This window comes from Coregonus clupeaformis, unplaced genomic scaffold (assembly GCF_020615455.1).
Source record: "Coregonus clupeaformis isolate EN_2021a unplaced genomic scaffold, ASM2061545v1 scaf1059, whole genome shotgun sequence".
NCBI classification, from domain to species: domain Eukaryota; kingdom Metazoa; phylum Chordata; class Actinopteri; order Salmoniformes; family Salmonidae; genus Coregonus; species Coregonus clupeaformis.
Genome location: NW_025534513.1, coordinates 77082 through 96619, shown reverse-complemented (window position 1 = coordinate 96619; position 19538 = coordinate 77082). Strand labels below are relative to the sequence as shown.

General features: G+C 43.8%; 1 pseudogene; it reads right to left on the bottom strand.

Moving 5' to 3' along the window:
* Window positions 1-3103: 3103 nt before the first annotated feature.
* LOC121548162 overlaps window positions 3104-19538 on the bottom strand; it is a 39784-nt pseudogene continuing 23349 nt past the window's right edge.

Here is a 19538-nt window from a genome sequence, read left to right as displayed (position 1 = left end):
AGTTTTAAAAATCTGCCTTTACAAAATGTTTATACAGTAAGTAACTAGGCCTATATAAATGCCCTAATCAGAAAGATTTTTTCAGAAGTTTGTCAGTCGTAGATCCACCTATGACTCAATCTGAAATCAATAGACACAATTCCAACTTCATCATTGTCCTTGCAGGGAGAATAAAACTTATAGGCACGTCATTGTTATATAGTAGATAACAAATACTCTTTACAATGTATTTTATGGGCCATAGTTCCAGTACTTCAAGTCTGATTTGTTCAACATTATACTGCCAGCATGATTATGGAAAGGGTTGCCAAAATACTAAGTGGGATGTGCCTATGCATTATTGCAGCGTTAAATTATCCAGTGCTCAAATTCTCTTTTGATAACAAAGATTTATTTAAGAAATGCGTGTTAGTGGTTTGTCACACTCAGCATATATTTCGCACAATCCACTTAGTTTCCTTCTTAGCATAATGGCTCTGTTGAATAAGCTCCAAGTGAAATCTTGACTATCTGCTGTGCTTGACTTGGACTGAAATAGGTGCCAATACTAATGTTGGGTGCCGGTACTGTTTATATTTAGGTGCAGGAGCTCCACAATACTTTTGAGCTAAAATTCTATAAGATGAACATGAGCTCTGCAATACTTCTGAGCTAATATTTTATAAGAGGAACGGAAGCTCCAAAATACTTTTAGGCTAATATTCTATAAGAGGAACAGGAGCTCTGCAATACTTTTAGGCTAATATTTTATAAGAGCAACAGAAGCTCTTGCAATACTTTTTTAGGCTAATATTCTATAAGAGGAACAGGAGCTCTAGCAGTAGAAACATGTATATGCCGGTACTCAGCTCCGGTGAGCTCCTGCCCAAGTCAAGCTCTAACTATCTGACAAAGGGGGTTTATATTTAATAAATCATGTGCTGCTGGCTACAAATGGCATCCCAATGTTGTAAACAATGGCATTTTAGAGCTGTATTTCAGAATCATTATGCTCAGTCTGATTCTTAAAATGGATTGCAATTGAAAGAAACACAACAGCGTTATAGCAATATGTTTCCATCCTATGTATTTCAAAAAGTGGATAGCCAACAGCTTTATCCATTCATAATCATAACATTGTAAAAGTAGCTTAAAGTAAGATAAAGTTATTATAAAGTACATGCCATATCTTACTGATAATTATTTTTTGCTCTTTAATACCCATGTAAGCAACGACTACATTTCTGAGGGGTCACCATATCGGGTTTGCTGCTGCTGTTTGAAGACAATATGAATATTATATGTTGTGTAGGTGATCATGTAATAAAGTGTAGGCTCTTTTTGATGAACTGAAGTGCTGAAAGTATAGTAACATTAACTGTAATATACTGCGTAAATATTCCACATACTTAGTAAATGATAATGAAACTGTCATTAAATCAAGACACATTGTAGTTCACACCTAGAAAAAAAAATAATAATAATAATAATAGCCTTTAGCAGACGCTTTATCCAAAGCGTTACAGTCATGTGTGCATACATTTTTTGGTGTCCCTTACGTCCTAAATACATTTATTTGTGAGAGTCCACAAATCATAGATGATGTGGCACACATACTTGATAATAGAATAGAAGAAGAAGAAGCTTCAATCAAAACAGGTTCAATTCCATCCATGTGTTTTAGAGTTTTAAAAGGGGGAGAGATTATTGCACCACAATAATCAGTCCTCAAATTCCATGTACAGCATCTACAGTAAAACTGTCAAAAATAACAAAGCAAAAAAAAAAAGGGGGGCAACAAACCCTTTTTTAATAAATGTTTCTGGATGTCTTTGACTGACATTTGCACCCGACTAATTTATGTCCATTATCCATTTCGGTTGATATGTTATGAGTTACAATTCGTATGATATGTTTAGAATTTGCTAAACGTACAGTAGGTTACGAATTTGCAAAAATGTACAATGTGTTACGAATTTGCAAAATGTATGATATGTTTACGAATTACAATTTGTTGTGGCTAACATTAGCTAGGCTAGGGGTTAGTGTTAGGGGTTAAGGTTAAGGTTAGCTAACATGCTACGTAGTTACAAAGTAGCTAAAAAGTAGTAAGTAGTTGATTAGCTAAAATGCTAAAGTTGTCTATAATGACATTCGAACATACAACCTTCGTGTTGCTAGACGTTCGCATTATACTACTAACATCCACCCTCCTTTTGTGTTTGCCTTATGTAACCTTCTGTCTTATCTAACCATACCAAACCTAACATATCGTACCAATTTGAGTGTCCCAGATTTACATTTACTATCTTACGTCTGCTCTATTAGATCAAGCTGATGGAGGACATCTTCTAGTGATGATTTATAAGTCCAAGCACTACATTGCATGGAAATGATCAGTAAATAAACAAACAGGAAATAAAATCAGTTTAAAAAATTTACAGGTACAAACAAACTGATGGAGTGTTGTGTTTTATTCTTGTAGACATAATAATAATAACGATGCAATAAAGTTGCCAAAACTCAAAAAGGTATTTTTGCGATGGATATTTTCAATTCACAGAAAACAACACACTAGATACCGCCACACTATCTACAAACACAAAACCAACATAACTTTGACAGAAACCTTGAACAGAAGGTATCCAGCAATTGTTCTTTACACCACATAAGAGAAAACGATTGAACCACTTTGAACTGAGAGCGTTATAAAGGGTAGCCAATAAGCAATTACCCAAGTGGACAAAAACACATTGGATTCAATTGAAGTAACCTTGGTATTTATAATGCTATACAAGGCATCACTCTTCATTGTTGGTTGGCTATAACATCTAATGCCTAGATTCCTTTAAGCCAGTTACATACACCACGATTTTCCACCAGATCCAATGTTAATATGATGTCCTGCTGCGTCCTGCAGGGAAATAGTTGAGTGTGAAAAAGCTGTACATCTTGTAAATTGAAGATTTATGCAGACATAATGTGTTCTATCTCTATATCACAGACAAATATTCAATCATTTGATATAAGTAATCTATGTGTTTTGTAATGTGATTATGCAACCGTAAGATTTCAAAACCATGTAGTGTATTTAGTGGATAAAGCATGTGAACATTTCAAGCTCTTAGGTAAAGAAGTCTTTGGAAATGGCTTCCACAAAGTTAGAGTGCCGACATGAGGATACCGATCGTGCAGAGGATGGTGAAGAGCGAGAAGGCCATGAGACAGAGCCGGTCGATCACTGACGCCGCAAACTTCCACTCGTTGCACACCAACTCATCCTCGTCATGGTCGCGGAAACGCTTGGCGATGTAGCGCACCTCATCCAGGATCTTGGCCAGATCGGGCTCCAGGCTCCCCGCCGAGGAGGTGGGCCGCGTGGGCAAGAGCACCTCGTCCTCCCCCCCACCACACACCAGACGGCCACACAGGACCCCGGAGTCGGGGGAGGTGGTGGCTGGAGCATAGTGCATGCTCTCCAGGCCGATGTAGAGCATGTTGCCGTTGGTGGAGTGCGGGGCCGAGGCGCTGGCGTTCAGGTCCATGCTGGTGAGGCTCCCACGGGGATGCTTGTTGTGGCAGGCCGGGCGTACACGGTCCTCACCGGGCCGCTTCATACGCAGGAACCAGGCGCACCAGTTGAGCAGGATCACCCGAGTCTTCACACAATCAGAGAGTAAAACCAGAATGAATGTACTGTTCACGGCAGCGTACTGACTGGAGATAGTAAGAGAGAGAATATGAAACTTTTACTCAAATCCTCCCTGCATGACTCCTTTGAACGAGGTGTCCTGCAGGGGCACGATGGCACAGCAGTGGTGACGATCACTATCATGGCTGCCTAATCCTCCCCTGCTTCTAATTGTCCAACTGTATTCCTCAGCCCTCCACTGTAATAGCCAATGTGGTGAGTGTTCTAGCACAAAATGGCTGCTGTCCATCACTCAGATTGGTGCTACACATTGTTAGTGAATGACTTCCCCCTTACCAGGCAAAGGGCTTTGAGACCTATTAGAAAGCACCCTACCCCTGAGAGGCTTTCTTTGGCAGAATCACAACAATGAGGAGTCTGGATATAGAAATAGTGAGTGACTAATAAGATTTCATTGTAATTTCACATAATGGGTTTGTGTAAAATGCACTCACCCACTTAGGCATCTTGCTTCCATCGGGATCGTGATGGTGGTATTGTAAGACCAGAACCGTGCAATCACAGAGAGACCCACAATGACCATGGTGGTGGCAAAGTACTGAGCTACAATACAGAGAGAGACAGAGAGAGAGACAGAGAGAGAGACAGAGAGCAAGAGATGGTGGACAGAGGACTAGAGGATAAATGACAGAACAGCAGAGGTTCTCATTTGTCACTCAATGTATTTCAGGCTGAGAAATAGCCCCCCACACAATTGAGTGGTTTAATAATACAAAGATTAGGAACTTTACACTATGCCACTTCCAAGCCTCCAATAGTTCTTCCTCTCCTGAAGATGGTGAAATTATACTGTTGGCCTTTTCAAAATGGCAGCCATTACATTTCAGTCATTTAGCAGACGCTCTTATCCAGAGCGACTTACAGTTAGTGAGTGCATACATTTTTCATACTGCCCCCCCGTAGGGAAACGAACCCACAACCCCTGGCGTTGCAAGCGCCATGCTCTACCAACTGAGCTACAGGGGACCCATTACAATTGTCATTTCCAATTTAAAAATAGACAATCTTACCGATTAAAGGTACTGAGTCAGAGGTTGCAGGCATGATCTCTGCAACCAGCAACATGAAGACGGTCAGTGAGAGCAGCACTGTTATCCCTAGAACGAAACATAAATGAGTTAGCACAAAGGAAGGGGTTAATGTAGTCTGTGTGATTAACAGTATGGTTATTTTGGAATGCGAAATAATCCTTAAAAAGGTATTTTAAACAGACATTACACATTTCAACAAACACCATTTTACACGAAGGCCTACCATTATTTTGCACATTTCTGAGTTGTTGTTTTTTTACAAAATGGCTTGCTATGAATACCAATCTATAATTTATTCAGGTGGAATCATCTGCTGTATTGTGTCACATTGCAGCATATTATCCCTGTGTACCCAAAGGGTTCAACTGGATTTCACCAAGATATATTGCGTGTCATTGTATTCTGTTCTATTCTAGTCTGCATTTCACTGTCCTCTGTTCTATTTTTATTCCATCCATGTAATCAAACAGTATTCCGTTTTATTATTATGCTAATTTACACAGTCTTCCGTTTCATACTTTTGTCAGAATCCAGTGCTGCTTCACTGGGTTTTAGCCTACAATGACAGAGGGATCTGAAATAGCAACATCTACTATTGTGGTTCATCCTCATACTGCCTTGAGGCTTACAGGGTTTGAGTGGAGATGTGGGAACAACATCAAACACCTGTGGGTAGAGATTTAACGCAATCCCCACTGAAGCTTGCTAATGAGCTGGCTGGGTCTCTAAGCCACTGAATTCCAGGGATAGGACGGGGGCTGAATATCTCTAAGTGATTAGGTGTCAATTCCTGGGTATCTCAAAGCACACTGGCACACCTTTCACTCGCTAGGAACTCCTCTTCTGTGTATTCCTGCCTGTAACCATAGCAACAGCTACTTCCCCTTATCTCTGAGGCCCTACTTGTCAGAGGTCCATGTCTCTCTCAGGAAATGTGAATGGTACACATGAGTACTTAAAATGTCAAACTTGTTTTCAGTATGATTTGCCAGCCAACTCAGTAAATAAGGCGCTTGGTAGCTATTTCAATCTAAGACAAAAAGTAGCCATATATCCTGAGGAGGTCCTCTGTAGCTCAGTTGGTAGAGCATGGCGCTTGCAACGGCAGGATAGTGGGTTTGATTCCCGGGACCACCCATACGCAAACAATTTATGTACGCATGACTAAGTCGCTTTGGATAAAAGCATCTGCTTAATGGCATATACTATTACAAGTTATAAATTAACACATTGCAAAAGGGAAATGTCGAAAATATTTATATCTAATCCCCTCAGAGTCTGAGCATGGCTGAACTAAGAAAATAAAACAAATATATTTAGACTAAAAATAAAGACAGACCGTAGAAATATAATTATTAACGGCGAGTTGAAGCACAACTCGCCTCACTGGAAATCAGCCAGGCATGTCCAAAATAAGACTTAAACTGAGCAGACAGCTCGCTGATTTAATTTCCGATAGATCGTAGAGCATCAGTGAGGCTTGACCAGTGACTCACTGTCAGGGGTTGTCGGTTGCGTCCCAAATGGCACCCTTTTACCCATAGGGCTCTGGTCAAAAGTAGTGCACTATAAAAGGGAATAGGGTTCCATTTGAGACACAGAATCATGTTGGCAGGTGTGTGCACTGCACACCCAAGGACAACAACAGTGTTGACCCTGCCTGAATATTCCTGTCTCTCTTTCCCCTGATCAATAGTCCCTGGCTCTTTTTAAGTCAGCCATGGCAATTTCCTCAGAAGGAACTGAAACTGAATACATCTTCCTATGTGCATTGATCACTTCTAAAAAGGCTGACAGATAATGGTGTTGGTTGGTTGATACAGTAAGTCTTGGATTATATAGGCAGATGGGGTTTTGTGATGGTCACACTTTCAACTAAATTTGATTTATAAATCCTTCATGTTGCATAGTGTGTAAATACTGAACTAAAAATAAACATGGCAGTATTAAATTACAGACATTACAGCAAGAGGTTTTTTTCTTTGTTTGAAGTTTGACTGACTACATCAAACACATTTCCTGCTTCCCCATCACCCCTCTAGACACCCAAACAGCTGCCACACACACACAGCTCTTTTGGAGAAACACTGGGTTAATTAAGGAAACCATCTGCATTGCAGGCTCCTAATCTTTCCAATGAGACGTGTAGACATACATAAATGCGCCCGGCATGCCTTGATGCCTTATACAGCTCCAAGTCAGCACTCAGCCAGGTTCTGAGAAATGGAAATAGGATTGTCAATATGATTCTCCTAGCACTGAATGATACAGCAGAGTCATCTGAAGACTGAAGCCTGACTTCTGAGAGGTGCATAAGAATTTGCTTTATCACCAACTGCTGGAGCTTTTTCATGAATATTTCTTCCAGTGGCTGGTTTCCCCTCAGTGAGTATTGAGTAAATACTGAGTTATAAACTCAGAATAATAATAATTATAATAATACGTGCATTACCTTGTGAGGAGTATAGGGTCTCTTGCCTGGCATGTAGTTTGATGGCTGTATAAAATCCTAGCTTGAAATATATGCTTAATCGCCACACAAATCTCCCATTGACATCACTGGCTCTGATGCTCGTCGGATGTGGCAGGGCTTGAAAACTATTACAGACTACAAAGGGAAGCACAGCCGCAGCTGCCCAGTGACACAAGCCTACCAGACGAGCTAAACCACTTCTATGCTCGCTTCGAGGCAAGCAACACTGAAGCATGCATGAGAGCACCAGCTGTTCCGGATGACTATGTGATCACGCTCTCCGTAGCCGATGTGAGTAAGACTTTTAAGCAGGTCAACATTCACAAGGCCGCAGGGCCAGACGGATTACCAGGACGTGTACTTCGAGCATGTGCTGACCAACTGGCAAGTGTCTTCACTGACATTTTCAACATGTCCCTGACTGAGTCTGTAATACCAACATGTTTCAAGCAGACCACCATAGTCCCCGTGCCCAAGGACTCTAAGATAACCTGCCTAAATGACTACCGACCCGTAGCACTGACGTCTGTAGCCATGAAGTGCTTTGAAAGGCTGGTCATGGCTCACATCAACAGCATTATCCCAGAAACCCTAGACCCACTCCAATTTGCATACCGCCCCAACAGATCCACAGATGATGCAATCTCTATTGCACTCCACACTGCCCTTTCCCACCTGGACAAGAGGAACACCTACGTGAGAATGCTATTCATTGACTACAGCTCAGCATTCAACACCATAGTGCCCTCTAAGCTCATCACTAAGCTAAGGATCCTGGGACTAAACACCTCCCTCTGCAACTGGATCCTGGACTTCCTGACGGGCCGCCCCCAGGTGGTAAGGGTAGGTAACAACACATCTGCCACACTGATCCTCAACACGGGGGCCCCTCAGGGGTGCGTGCTCAGTCCCCCTCCTGTACTCTCTGTTCACCCATGACTGCATGGCCAGGCACGACTCCAACACCATCATTAAGTTTGCCGACGACACAACAGTGGTAGGCCTGATCACCGACAACGATGAGACAGCCTATAGGGAGGAGGTCAGAGATCTGGCCGTGTGGTGCCAGGACAACAACCTCTCCCTCAACGTGACCAAGACAAAGGAGATGATTGTGGACTACAGGAAAGAAAAGAGGACTGAGCACGCCCCCCATTCTCATCGACGGGGCTGTAGTGAAAAAGGTTGAGAGCTTCAAGTTTCTTGGTGTCCACATCACCAACAAACTATCATGGTCCAAACACACCAAGACAGTCGTGAAGAGGGCACGACAAAGCCTATTCCCCCTCAGGAGACTGAAAAGATTTGGCATGGGTCCTCAGATCCTCAAAAGATTATACAGCTGCACCATCGAGAGCATCCTGACTGGTTGCATCACCGCCTGGTATGGCAACTGCTTGGCCTCAGACCGCAAGGCACTACAGAGGGTAGTGCGTACGGCCCAGTACATCACTGGGGGCAAAGCTTCCTGCCATCCAGGACCTCTATACCAGGCGGTGTCAGAGGAAGGCCCTCAAAATTGTCAAAGACTCCAGCCACCCTAGTCATAGACTGTTCTCTCTGCTACCGCACGGCAAGCGGTACCGGAGTGCCAAGTCTAGGTCCAAAAGACTTCTCAACAGCTTCTACCCCCAAGCCATAAGACTCCTGAACAGCTAATCATGGCTACCCGGACTATTTGCACTGCCCCCCCCACCCCATCCTTTTTACGCTGCTGCTACTCTGTTAATTATTTATGCATAGTCACTTTAACTCTACCCACATGTACATATTACCTCAACTAGCCGGTGCCCCCCGCACATTGACTCTGCAACGGTACCCCCCTGTATATATAGCCACCCTACTGTCACTTTATTTTACTTCTGCTCTTTTTTTTCTCAACACTTTTTTTTATTGTTGTTTTTACTTTTTTGTTAAAAATAAATGCACTGTTGGTTAAGGGCTGTAAGTAAGCATTTCACTGTAATGTCTGCACCTGTTGTATTCGGCGCATGTGACCAATAAAATTTGATTTGATTTGATGGGTGATGTCTGTGAATATCATGATGTTTGTACTTTTCATGTTAGAATTTGTCATGAGAACCCCACACCCCTAGTGTTGATTTAATAACAGGTGTTGATTTAATAACCTATTTATGTTTAAATGTCCAATAATAGTCATCCATCCACCCACATACCCACCCATGCACGCACCCATCCACTCAACCACCCACCCACTCATCCACTCATCCACCCACCCACTCATCCACCCACCCACTCATCCACTCATCCACCCACCCACTCATCCACCCACCCACTCATCCACTCATCCACCCATCCATCCACGGAGCTGACCCAGTGATATCTTCTCCCCAGAGTCAGCAGGCAGCAGGAAGACGAGTAGGGCCAAGGTGGAGATGAGAACACAGGGGATGAGGAGGTTGAGGCCATAGTAGAGGGCGTCTACGCATCACCACAGTAAAGGTTACGTCAGGGTAAGGCTCCTTACAGCAGTCGTAGAAGCGCTCGTTCCTGCGCCCGGGCACCTCTGTATCATACACCAGGAAGACAACAATATAGGAAGTCAATTACAGTTTGAGGACTCAATTTGGGTTGTACTGAAATTATTTGCAGTAATGGATGTCTTTATTTCAGGTAAATTCATGGTGTTTCACAATAAGGAAGCTTTAGTAGGTTAAGGGTGTTGGGAGTTTGACCCTGAATCAAATGGTATTGTTAGTTTTCATCAGTTCCCCATTACAGTAATAGTGCCTGCCATATCTCTTTATAAGCAGTCCAACATGCAAGAAAAACTATATTCAAAGTAGTAAAGCCTACCACTGGCTTCCAGCACTGGGATGTCATTTCATTAGAACCCCTCTCTTGTAAATACATTAGTCAATTTGCCAGGGATTCCGTAGAAGCAAATTTCACTAAAGATCTGTACTGCTGAGGAAAAGCCTTTTGAATAAATTCCCCTATTTCATTTGACTGTGATCAATCGTACATACAGGATCTAGCTTTTATAGTTTGACCATCTAGTTTGAAAGTTAAACTCAAATAAAAAAAAAGAATAGTCTGGGTCATATTTGTGAGTTATCCCAAACTTCCAAGCTTGTTCAAAACAGTTCTTGCAATAACAATTTAAATGTTATATTGTAATTTAGACACTTTGATCCAAAACACATACTGTAAGAAGAATACCGGTATATGGCCCATACAGGACTCCAACCCACTACTCTGGGGTTGGCAGCATCGTCTTCCAAACAACCGTGCCATCAGAACCCAGGTTCTGTGGTGACAATATCTTGTCCAATACTAGCCAGCCGCTATCTCTTACCCACTAGGTCCCACTCTCCGTTGGGGATGTAACCTGTGATATCTGCCTCCATCATCTGTAGGTCCAGAGACCAGCCTCCATAGGTCCAGGAGCCAAACTTCAGGTCACACCTCTGGAGATCAAAGGGGAACCAGCGCACATCGATGTAGCAGGTGCTCTTGAATATGCCTGTGTTGGAACATGAATGAGGAGAGAAAGAAAGGGTGATGGAGGTAAATGGGAGGGATGGAGGGAGAGATAGAAACAGAGATAGAGATGGAGGTAAATGGGAGGGATAGAGGGAGGGATAGAGATGGAGGTAAATGGGAGGGATAGAGGGAGAGATAGAAACAGAGATAGAGATGGAGGTAAATGGGAGGGATAGAGGGAGGGATAGAGATGGAGGTAAATGGGAGGGATAGAGGGAGAGATAGAGATGGAGGTAAATGGGAGGGATGGAGGGAGGGATAGAGATGGAGGTAAATGGGAGGGATAGAGGGAGAGATAGAGATGGAGGTAAATGGGAGGGATAGAGGGAGAGATAGAGATGGAGGTAAATGGGAGGGATAGAGGGAGAGATAGAGATGGAGGTAAATGGGAGGGATGGAGGGAGAGAGAGAGAAAGGCATGGATAGAAATAGATAAACAAAGAAAGTTAGAGCTAGAGAGATGACTTTCAAAGGGTATAAAGATATGAAAGACAGAGTCCTATACACCACAACAACAGTAAAGACAGTCCTATACACCACAACAACAGTAAAGACAGTCCTATACACCACAACAACAGTAAAGACAGTCCTATACACCACAACAAACAGTAAAGACAGTCCTATACACCACAACAACAGTAAAGACAGTCCTATACACCACAACAACAGTAAACACAGTCCTATACACCACAACAAACAGTAAACACAGTCCTATACATCACAACAACAGTAAACACAGTCCTATACACCACAACAAACAGTAAACACAGTCCTATACACCACAACAACAGTAAACACAGTCCTATACATCACAACAACAGTAAAGACAGAGGTTTGGACCTATCGCCGGGAGCAGTGGGCGTATGCTATCCTGCTTCCCGTGGGCCCGTGAAAGGTTCAACGTATTGTGTTAGGGGGGTAGGAATGGGCAATTTCTCCATCCCCTTCTCTGGCCGTTGTATTTGGCAATTCAATGGTGACAAATTTATCAGTCCCTGGAGCTAAAACTTTGTGCTATTACATTTATATTTTAGTCATTTAGCAGACGTGCTTATCCAGAGCGACTTACAGTTAGTGAGTGCATACATTTTTATACTGGCCCCCGTGGGAAACGAACCCACAACCCTGGCGTTGCAAGCGCCATGCTCTACCAACTGAGCTACACGGGGCCATGCTATCCAGGAGCACGAGTACAGGACATCAATAAGCTACTGCCAAACATTAAAAACCTGCATCAGGAAATTGAGTCTATCATAGTTAACATGGGATTCAATTACATTATGAAGGGCAGCTCAGAACAGCTGAAGATGGATTTTAAAGAACTGATTGGGTCTCTCTGCTTGACACCAACAAACGCCCCATAATATCTGTCCCTGTGCTCTCTGTAAATCATGGCATTGAACGTTTCAGCAGACTTTTAGCCCTTCATAACTGGCAACGAGACAACTGCAGCTCTGTGGGTGTAACATTTATTGACAATTTTGATACCTTCTGGAAACAAAGCTTGTTTTATAAGGAGGATGGGATCCACCCAAATGATTTGGATGCCTGGATCCTTTCGCAGCATTATAAGGCTTCGTTGAGACAATTACTTATTAATGACTTATCAATGATCCAAGTCCAGCTCAGTTAATCCCTACCATTGTGTCGCTGAGTTGCCATAATGCTTCAGCAAATGTACATTATCCCAGGGGTATTGGAAGACAATGTAAGTAACCTAATGTATGTCCCTCTTACTGCCCTGAATGCCTCTGCTGATTCCACAGCTATTGTATGCAGTAATCATGTGCCTATGAACCAAAGTTATACTGTTAGCGCTGAGGTGGTGTGTCCTAGTAGGAAGTCCACTGTGTGCAGCTCACCCCTGCACTAACCTAAACAACATGAGCATGTCTACTTCTACTAAGCTTCCCAGTAAATCAATGAAAACAATCAAGCATCCCAGAAAAGTGTTAAAAATAGCCCACGTTAACATATGTAGCTTAAGAAACAAGGTTCATGAAATCAATAATTTGCTAGTAACAGATTACATTCATATTCTGACAATCTCTGAAACTCACTTAGATAATACCTTTGATGATACAGTGGTAGCAATACATGGTTATAACATCTACAGAAAATACAGAAATGCCAAAGGTGGAGGTGTTGCCGTTTATATTCAGAACCACATTCCTGTAAAGAGGATCTCATGTTAATTACTGTTGAAGTAATATGGCTACAGGTTCACCTGCCTCACCTAAAGCCCATTCAGATGGGAAGCTGCTATAGACCACCAAGTGCTAACAGTCAGTATCTGGATAACATCCGTGAAATGCTTGATAATGTATGTGATATCAACAGAGAGGTATATTTTCTGGGTGATTTAAATATTGACTGGCTTTCATCAAGCTGCTCAGTCAAGAAAAATCTTCAAACTGTAACTAGTGCCTGCAATCTGGTTCTGTCACGTTCGTCTAAGGACGGGTCAGACCAAGGCGCAGCGTGATATACGTACATGTTTATTTACTGATAAACACCACGACAAAACAAGAAATGAAACGAAACGTGAAGTCCAAGGTAGCACACACATCATACCTTCCACGGAACAAGATCCCACCACTAGACAGTGCCAATAGGCTGCTTAAGTATGGTCCCCAATCAGAGACAACGAGCGACAGCTGCCTCTGATTGGGAACCACACCAGCCAACATAGAACTATACATACTAGAACACAACATAGAACATACACAACAAAGAATATACACACCCTGACTCAACATATAAAGTCCCCTGAGTCAGGGCGTGACAGGTTCAGGTTATCAGTCAACCTACCAGGGTAGTTAAAAACAGCACAGGAATGATATCAACATGTATTGATCACATCTTTACTAATGCTGCAGAATTTTGCTTTAAAGCAGCATCCAAATCCATTGGATGTAGTGATCACAATACAGTAGCCACATCTAGAAAAACCAAAGTTCCAAAGGCTGGGCCTAATATAGTGTATAAGAGGTCATTCAATACGTTTTGTAGTGATTGGACCCGTCACCCTAGACCCACTCCAATTTGCTTACCGCCACAAGAGATCCACAGACAATGCAATCGCCATCACACTGCCCTATCCCATCTGGACAAAAGGAATACCTATGTAAGAATGCTGTTCATTGACTATAGCTCAGCATTCAACACCATAGTACCCTCCAAGCTCATCATTAAGCTCGAGGCCCTGGGTCTGAACCCCGCCCTGTGCAACTGGGTCCTGGACTTCCTGACGGGCCGCCCCCAGGTGGTGAAGCTAGGAAACAACATCTCCACTTCGCTGATCCTCAACACTGGGGCCCCACAAGGGTGCGTGCTCAGCCCCCTCCTGTACTCCCTGTTCACCCATGACTGCATGGCCAAACATGCCTCCAACTCAATCATCAAGTTTGCAGAAGACAACAGTAATAGGCTTGATTACCAACAATGACGAGACCATCCACAGGGAGGAGGTGAGGGCTCTGGGTGTGGGGTGCCAGGAAAATAACCTCTCACTCAACATTAACAAAACAAAGGAGATGATCGTGGACTTCAGGAAACAGCAGAGGGTGCACCCCCCTATCCTCATCGACGGGACCGCAGTGGAGAAGGTGGAAAGCTTCAAGTTCCTTGGCGTACACATCACTGACAAACGGAAATGAAATGGTCCACCCACGCAGACAGTGTGGTGAAGAAGGCGCAACAGAGCCTCTTCAACCTCAGGAGGCTGAAGAAATTTGGCTTAGCACCTAAAACCCTCACAACCTTTTACAGATGCACAATTGAGAGCATCCTGTCGGGCTGTATCTCCGCCTGGTACGGCAACTGCACCGCCAGCAACCACAGGGCTCTCCAGAGGGTGGTGCGGTCTGCCGAACGCATTACCGGGGGCAAACTACCCGCCCTCCAAGACACATACAACACCCGATGTCACAGGAAGGCCAAAAAGATCATCAAGGACATCAACCACCCGAGCCACTGCCTGTTCACCCCTGCTATCATCCAGAAGGTGAGGTCAGTACAGGTGCATCAAAGCTGGGACCGAGAGAATGAAAAACAGCTTCTATCTCAAGGCCATCAGACTGTTAAATAGCCATCACTAGCACATTAGAGGCTGCACTTTAATAATGTTTACATATCTTGCACTACTCATCTCATATGTATATACTGCATTCTATTCAACTGTATCTTAGTCAATGCCGCTCTGTCATTACTTGTCCATATATGTATATATTCTTAAATCCCATTCCTTACTAGTTTTGTGTGTATTAGGTATATGTTGTGGAATTGTTAGATACTACTTGTTAGATATTACTGCACTGTCGGAGCTAGAAGCACAAGCATTTCGCTACACCCGCTATAACATCTGCTAAACACGTGTATGTGACAAATAAAATTTGATTTGATTTGATTCATATGTTGTTGATGTAAATAATATTTGTTGGTCTGTGGTGTGTAATGAGGAGCAACCAGACGCTGCACTTGAGAAATTTATGAAAATGCTTATTCCAGTTACTAATAAGCATGCACCCATTAAGAAAATGACTGTACAAACTGTTAAATCCCCGTGAATTGATGAGGAATTGAACAATTGTATGGTTGAGATGGATGAGGCAAAAGGAATGGTAAATAAGTCTGGCTGCACAACCGATTGGCAAACATACTGCTAATTGAGAAATCATGTGACTAAACTGAATCAAAATATGAAGAAACTATACTATGAAACAAAGATAAATGATATAAAGAATGATAGTAAAGAGCTTTGAAGCACCTTAAATGAAATTTTGGACAAAAAGGCAAACTCAGCTCCATCATTCATTGAATCAGATGGCTCATTCATCACAAAATCCACTGATATTGCCAATTACTTTAATGATATTTTCATTGGCAAGATTAGAAAACTTAGGCAGGACATGACAGTAACAAACGCTGACACTACACATCCAAGTATAACTGATCAAATTATGAAAGACAAGCATTGCAATTTTGAATTCCGTAAAGTGAGTGTGGAAGAAGTGAAAAAATGGTACCGCTTGCCGTGCGGTAGCAGAGAGAACAGTCTATGACTTGGGTGACTGGAGTCTTTGACCATTTTTTGGGGAGTTGTCTTTGACAACTCTTAAAGGGAGTGCTACTAATCTCAGCTTGTTACCTGTATAAAGACACCTGTCCACAGAAGCAATCAATCAGATTCCAAACTCTCCACCATGGTCAAGACCAAAGAGCTCTCCAAGGATGTCAGGGACAAGATTGTAGACCTACACAAGGCTGGAATGGGCTACAAGACCATCGCCAAGCAGCTTGGTGAGAAGGTGACAACAGTTGGTGCGATTATTCGCAAATGGAAGAAACACAAAGACTGTCAATCTCCCTCGGTCTGGGGCCCCCATGCAAGATCTCACCTCGTGGAGTTGCAATGATCATGAGAACGGTGAGTAATCAGCCCAGAACTACACGGGAGGATCTTGTCAATCATCTCAAGGCAGCTGGGACCATAGTCACCAAGAAAACAATTGGTAACACACTACGCCGTGAAGGACTGAAATCCTGCAGCGCCCGCAAGGTCCCCCCTGCTCAAGAAAGCACATATACAGGGCCGTCTGAAGTTTGCCAATGAACATCTGAATGATTCAGAGGAGATCTGGGTGAAAGTGTTGTGGTCAGATGAGACCAAAATCGAGCTCTTTGGCATCAACTCAACTCGCTGTGTTTGGAGGAGGAGGAATGCTGCCAATGACCCCAAGAACACCATCCCCACCGTCAAACATGGAGGTGGAAACATTATGTTTTGGGGGTGTTTTTCTGCTAAGGGGAAAGGACAACTTCACCGCATCAAAGGGATGATGGACGGGGCCATGTACCGTCAAATCTTGGGTGAGAACCTCCTTCCCTCAGCCAGGGCATTGAAAATGGGTCATAGATGGGTATTCCAGCATGACAATGACCCAAAACACACGGCCAAGGCAACAAAGGAGTGGCTCAAGAAGAAGTACATTAAGGTCCTGGAGTGGCCTAGCCAGTCTCCAGACCTTAATCCCATAGAAAATCTGTGGAGGGAGATGAAGGTTCGAGTTGCCAAACGTCAGCCTCGAAACCTTAATGACTTGGAGAAGATCTGCAAAGAGGAGTGGGACAAAATCCCTCCTGAGATGTGTGCAAACCTGGTGGCCAACTACAAGAAACATCTGACCACTGTGATTGCCAACAAAGGTTTTGCCACCAAGTACTAAGTCATGTTTTGCAGAGGGGTCAAATACTTATTTCCCTCATTTAAATGCAAATCAATTTATAACATTTTTGACATGCGTTTTTCTGGATTTTTTGTTGTTATTCTGTCTCTCACTGTTCAAATAAACCTACCATTAAAATTACAGACTGATCATGTCTTTGTCAGTGGGCAAACGTACAAAATCAGCATGGGATCAAATACTTTTTTCCCTCACTGTATATAGGTCCTGGATGGCAGGAAGCTTGGCCCCAGTGATGTACTGGGTTGTACGCACTACCCAATACCGAGCAGTTGCCATACCAGGCAGTGATGCTGTAGAACATTTTGAGGATCTGGGGACCCATGCCAAGTCTTTTTAGTCTCCTGAGGAGGAAAAGGCATTGTCGTGCCCTCTTCAAAACTTTCTTGGTGTGTTTGGACCATGATAGTTTATTGATGATGTGGACACCAAGGAACTCTCGACTCGCTCCACTACATCCCTGTCGATGTGAATGGGGGCGTGTTCTGCCCTCCTTTTCATGTAGTCCACAATCATCTCCTTTGTCTTGCTCACGTTGAGGGAGAGGTTGTTGTCCTGGCCCCACACTGCCAGGTCTCTGACCTCCTCCCTGTAGGCTGTCTCATCGTTGTCGGTGATCAGGTCTACCACCGTTGTGTCGTCAGCAAACTTAATGATGGTGTTGGAGTCGTGCTTGGCCACGCAGTCGTGGGTGAACAGGGAGTACAGGAGGGGACTAAGCACGCACCCCTGAGGGGCCCCCGTGTTGAGGATCAGTGTGGAAGATGTGTTGTTGCCTACCCTTACCACCTAGGGGTGGCCCGTCAGAAAGTCCAGGATCCAGTTGCAGAGGGAGGTGTTTAGTTCCAGGGTCCTTAGCTTAGTGATGAGCTTTGAGGGCACTATGGTGTTGAACGCTGAGCTGTAGTCAATGAACAGCATTCTCACATAGGTGTTCCTTTTGTCCAGGTGGGAAAGGGAAGTGTGGCGTGCAATTGAGATTGCGTCATCTGTGGATCTGTTGGGGTGGTATGTGAATTGGAATGGGTCTAGGGTTTCCGGGATGATGGTGTTGATGTGAGCCATGACCAGCCTTTCAAAGCACTTCATGGCTACCGACGTGAGTGCTACGGGTCGGTAGTCATTTAGGCAGGTTACCTTCGCTTTCTTGGGCACAGGGACTATGGTGGTCTGCTTGAAACATGTAGGTATTACAGACTCTTACAGAGAGCTTAAAAATGTCAGTGAAGACAGTTGGTCCGAGCATGCTCTGAGTACACGTCCTGGTAATCCATCTGGCCCCGTGGCCTTGTGAATGTTGACCTGTTTAAAGGTCTTGCTCACATCGGCTACGGAGAGCGTGATCACACAGTCTTCCGGAACAGCTGGTGCTCTCATGCATGCTTCAGTGTTGCTTGCCTCGAAGCGAGCATAAAAGGCATTCAGCCCGTCTGGTAGGCTCGCGTCACTGGGCAGCTCGCGACTGGGTTTCCCTTTGTAGTCCGTAATAGTTTACAAACCCTGCCACATCCGACTAGCGTCAGAGCCGCTCTCCTATACACCAGAACAACAGTAAAGACAGTCCTATACACCAGAACAACAGAAAAGCCAGTCCTATACATCAGAACAACAGAAAAGCCAGTCCTATACACCACAACAACAGTAAAGTCAGTCCTATACACCACAAAAACAGTAAAGACAGCCCTATTGTCACGTTCGTTCATGAACGGGACGGACCAAGGCACAGCGTGATATGCATACATGTTTATTAAATATCAAACACAACGACAAAATAACAAACAAAACGTCCAAGGCAGCACAACACAACATACCATACCTTAACACGGAACAAGATCCCACAACCCACTAGTGCCAATAGGCTACCTAAGTATGGTCCCCAATCAGAGACAACGAGCGACAGCTGCCTCTGATTGGGAACCATCCCAGCCAACATAGATCTAGACGATCTAGATCTAAACCTAGAAAATACAACATAGAACATACCACACAGAAAATACACACCCTGACTCAACAAATACGAGTCCCCAGAGTCAGGGCGTGACACCTATTCACCACAACAACAGTAAAGACAGAGTCCTATACACCACAACAACAGTAAAGACAGAGTCCTATACACCACAACAACAGTAAAGACAGAGTCCTATACACCACAACAACAGTAAAGACAGAGTCCTATACACCACAACAACAGTAAAGACAGAGTCCTATACACCACAACAACAGTAAAGACAGAGTCCTATACACCACAACAACAGTAAAGACAGAGTCCTATACACCACAACAACAGTAAAGACAGAGTCCTATACACCACAACAACAGTAAAGTGTCATGAACCCTGCATCCTGAGTCGGTTCCTGCCTGTGTTGCCATTTTTCTGCTCGGAATCTCCAGTTTCCTGAGGGTTAGTGAACGCTCCCGGCCTGGTTTCCGGGCGACGTTGCTAGGCGGGAGATCTCCCGATTAACCGCACCTGCATCTCATCAGCGGTCTGCACACCTGGTCCTGATCATCACCCTTCTTAAGCCCTGACCTGACATCCATTCCCTGCCGGATCGTTAGCCATGAACAGTATGTTTGTCAGTGTATCAGCC